General features: G+C 34.2%; 1 long non-coding RNA gene across 1 annotated transcript; it reads left to right on the top strand.

Annotated features, from left to right (window-relative positions):
- The first annotated feature begins 804 nt into the window (after nucleotides 1-804).
- On the top strand, nucleotides 805-4,142 carry LOC140854230 (uncharacterized). The gene is made up of 3 exons (XR_012137361.1): nucleotides 805-993; nucleotides 3,011-3,868; nucleotides 3,967-4,142. It is a non-coding gene; the product is annotated as an uncharacterized lncRNA (long non-coding RNA).
- Nucleotides 4,143-4,509: the final 367 nt, after the last annotated feature.

Genomic DNA, 4,509 nt, shown 5'->3' with positions numbered 1-4,509 from the left:
ATTATTAATTGACTCAATTTGATTATGTAAAGAGCTTTGGAACAAGTCTAATTGAATTAGATTCAGTTCAACTCAGATTGGGATTGATATGATCAAACCCGATTACAAGGAAAATTTGATCCTGATTCGATCAAAGTTTGGACTCGGTTAATTCTTAATTGGATTAGAAATTTGATGATATATTTAAATTTTTAATTAGATTAGATTCATTTCTATCAGTGATTTCAATCCAAATTTGATTTGGATTAGAATTGAATTAGAAATGAAGAGTCCAAGTCAGATTAGGACTCTATCCTTATCTTTTGCGCCACATCTGGATCCATGCCAATTTCTCCATGTCTAATTGAATTTGGGTTATGATTTTTGGCATCAAGAGAGAGGATCCAACAAGGGTGGTAGGCTATAGTTGATGAGTTATAATATTATCTCTTGCCAAATTTGAATGCAATCCAAATTAGAGATAAGATGCAGACTAGAAATTTTTTTTTTGTATATGGTATATTGTTGGAGTCATATTAATTTTTTTCTTATTTTTATTAAGAAATATTTTTGTATATGAGACTCAAAATTTCTTCTCCACATCCTAATAATTTTTTTGAAATTTTTGGGGATTCCAGAAAGGGGTTTAGGTAGTGATTTATGGCATCCTTTCTTGGAAAGTCCTAATTCCTAGTCTATAAAAAGGGGAACCCTCTCTTGAACATCCCATGATCAATTTTCTTTTAGATTTTTTATTTTTAGAGCCTCTTCTCCTCCTACTCTCTTCATCCTCTAGATTTTCTATCACTTTAGAGTATCTAAGATGCTTGTAGAAGAAGAAAGAGGTCAGCTGTCGAAGTTGTTCGCAGACTAGCATCTCCGAGCCCCTGATCTGCGCCAGTCTTCACGTGGATTTTTCTATGGAGGCTAAATAACTTTATGTCACTGTGAGTGACCTAAGAAATATCCACTCTAATTGTTGGATCAGAGAAGATCAAGATTAAAATTTGTTTGGTAACGATCTCTAACTTATTTTGATTTCTATGGTAGATCTAATAGTTAGATCTAGATTTTAGCATCGATAAGATCGATGTGATTTTTATTTTTAGATCTAAAATATATATTTTTTATATCAAAGATCTTGATGTAGTAGTCTAAGATTAGATCTTATACATATGATTAGGATTAAAATATTTAATCTATTATTTTTGCTGCATAAAATTTTTTAATTACATATGCTGTACTATCACAAATTTTCTTCTACTGGTATCGGAGCCAGATTGTTTTGATATGAATTAATATGACTTTAGGTCTAATTTTTTATTATTAGATCTGATTATTTATAATTTAGATTAGATCTAAATTAGTTTATTTTTAGATCTGATTATTATTTATTTAAATTAGATGTTCTGAGCAGCAAAGTACTCGGATTGGGTAATCACCAGGCTTCCGGTCATAAGAGTATGTAGGGTTTCATGAGGCCTCTCCTCCTATTCAATGGGGTGCTCTTCATAGCATGTAGGGGTGCCACTATGAGGTCCCATGAAGAAGAAAGTAAAAAGAGAAAACTTACTTTCTTGCAAAATTCTAGATCTTGAAACCCTAGGTGTTGTTATATGTGATGCAAGTTGTGAAGATAGTTAGTTACATCTAATCTTGTTTAATGAAAATTATTTTGATCTAAAATCATAAAAAAAATTGATTTGATTTGAAATATTTTATAATTTGATGCAAAAAGTTTATATGGAAAATTATTTTCGAAACCTTAACCATGTTGTTGCAAAATTTAATTGAGAATTAAGTATCAAGCTGATTGGATCTAGAATTGTGATTTAGATCTAATGATATTGCATAAAATATGGGGCATGGGTTAGCTCAAATCAGATCTTTCTTTTTAATTGGGTTAGACCTATGGTTAGAATCAAAGAATTGATTTACCATGTAGAGAAATTGATTAAGTCTAACCAAATGTTGAATTAGATTAATCAGAGTTTCTCTAGTACAATAGTTGTAGATGGTCAAGTCCATGTCTTTGATTAAACCAAATGGACCTTGATTGTGGCTCAGTGGTTGAACCCGAATCATTAGGTTGGTCAAATCGAAACTAGTTAACCAATTGGTATCTAAGGTAAGCTTGGTATTTTGACTGGTGGTTTTTAATTGGGAGCGGCTTATCTGGCCATTTTGATGGTGTCTAAGGCAAGCTTAGTACACCCTCCCACCGATCTCACTTATCTGGTCAATTTGGTGAACTAGATTTTGATTAGATCGCTAAGTGATTCGAATTAGCCCATGTCATTAAGGTTGATCAGTGTGATTAATCTAGATGCCAGTTCAATCAGCATGACCTAACCTGATTTAGTGACTTGGTGAAGTCAGTGAGAGGATTATGGTCTATTGATTGATCTTTTCTTCTCTTTTCTCTTCTCTAAATCGATTAAATCCTCTAAATTATTAGGTCCTTAAAATGTGCTGGTTATTGTGATAACTAGACCATAGCCTCCCATTAAGGTGAGTGATAATGGGTCCATTATTTCTGATTGACATTACAGGCGCCATCCGTCTGATGTTTTCTCTGAATGATGGAATTATTATTCATCATATTATGACTCTGATGAACTATTTGATGATGGTTGGGTTAACCGAGCCATCCCCGGGCCTGATCACTCATTAGGTAAAATCACTGAGTAGGTTCATGTTAATGGTTTGACCTAACCGAAACTTTCAGTGGAGGCCCATTGCCTACTGAAATAAAATTTGGAGTTAAATTAAATACTAAAAATTATTTAAAGAAACAGTTGGTTGAGAACCTACCCATAGGTGCATATGGGTTGACTGAGCCATCTTTGGGCCTATATGTAGTCTATGTGGATTCTAGTATCCGTTAAGAAATTAAGGTAATTCTTTGAATTGAAGGTAGAGGCTATCAATTCGTATAAAATAGTGGGAGGACCTTTAGGCTAAAATCCAAATCTTTAGGATTAATAAATTCATATACTAATTAGGCTTTGTTCTTTCTTTGTGTGTGCAGATATGGCCTCAAACTTATCACTCTAATCACTATTGGACAGTGAGAAGCTTATCGGACCGAATTTCGATAATTGATATCAGAAATTAAAGATTATCCTGGAGCATGAGTTGATCCTTTATGTGATAACGGATTTGACATCTGAGGAGCCTGCTCCTAACGCTCGAAGAATGGTCTGAGATACTTATTTGAAATGGCTCAATGATTGCATCACAGTTCGTTGCATCATGCGGACCTCCATGAATGACGAGTTCAGTTGGAAGTTTGAAGAAGCTCAGCCAGAGGAAATGCTTCAAGTGTTGAGAAATTTCTTTGGTATTCCTAACGACATTGAGCAGCACAAGACTAGTTGCATCATTTTCAATGTCCGAATGAGGGAGGATGCATCTGTTACTGATCATGTATTGTACATGATTGAGCAAATTAAAAAATTAAGCAAACTTGGTTTTTCTTTGCATGAACAGTTGGAGAAAGATACGATCCTGAACTCTCTTCCTAAGTCCTACCTATCGTTCCTCAGTCATTTCAGAATGACAAAGCCTGTAGTCAACTACTACAATCTGTTGGGGTTGCTACAGACTTTTGAGAAAGATCACCAGCTCCATAAGGAGACAGTGAATCTGGTGGGAGGATCTTCTTCGGGTAGTCATCGTCCCTTTAAGAAAAGAAAAAAGAAGAAGAATAAGAAGGTGCCTAGTGTTGGGAGTCAATCACAGAAACTCAAGTTTAAAGCTGATCAAAGTCAGGCAGAGTGCTTCTTTTGCAAAAAGTAGGGTCACTAGAAGAGGACTTATCCTCAGTATAACACTTCCCTTGACCCAAATAGGCCAAAGAAGAAGAAGCAATCAGTTGCTGGATAAGGTACTTATGTGATAACATCTTGTTACTTCTCTCTTATAGATACAATGATCTGGGTATTGGATATTGAATGTCCTATTCATATTTGTAATTCATTGCAGGGTCTTCAGGTCACTAGGAGATTTGAAGAAGGCGAGAGATTTCTGAATGTTGGAGATGGAAGATCAGTTTCAGTTCTAGCTTTAAGAATCATCAAGCTTGTATTCGAGTCTCAGTATATTGTTCTTAATGAGTGTCATTACTATCTTAGTTTTCTTTTAAATATTATTTCTATAGATCTTTTGGCCAATTCAAATTATGAAAATCAATAAAGAAAAATTTTTGTGATATCATTTTGAATGGTGTTACAATTTTACGTGGATAATGGAACAATGGTATCTATATTGTATCTAGGCCTAATGTAATATACATTTCAAATAAACATCCTAGAATAGATGATGTCATAGATGCCTACCTTTGGCATTGTAGGCTAGGTCATATCAACAAGAATAGGATAAACAGATTGGCTCAAGAAGAAATTCTTGATAAACGTGATTATGAATCATTACCTATCTGTAAGTCTTGTTTGCTTGAAAAGATGATCAAGTCACCTTTTACTAAAAAAGATGAACGAGCCAGTGATGTGCTGGGTTTGATACATACCG

This window comes from Elaeis guineensis, chromosome 16 (genome assembly GCF_000442705.2).
Source record: "Elaeis guineensis isolate ETL-2024a chromosome 16, EG11, whole genome shotgun sequence".
Lineage (NCBI taxonomy): Eukaryota > Viridiplantae > Streptophyta > Magnoliopsida > Arecales > Arecaceae > Elaeis > Elaeis guineensis.
The sequence above is the reverse complement of the archived record's forward strand: the minus strand, read 5'-3'. Positions and strand labels throughout refer to the sequence as shown.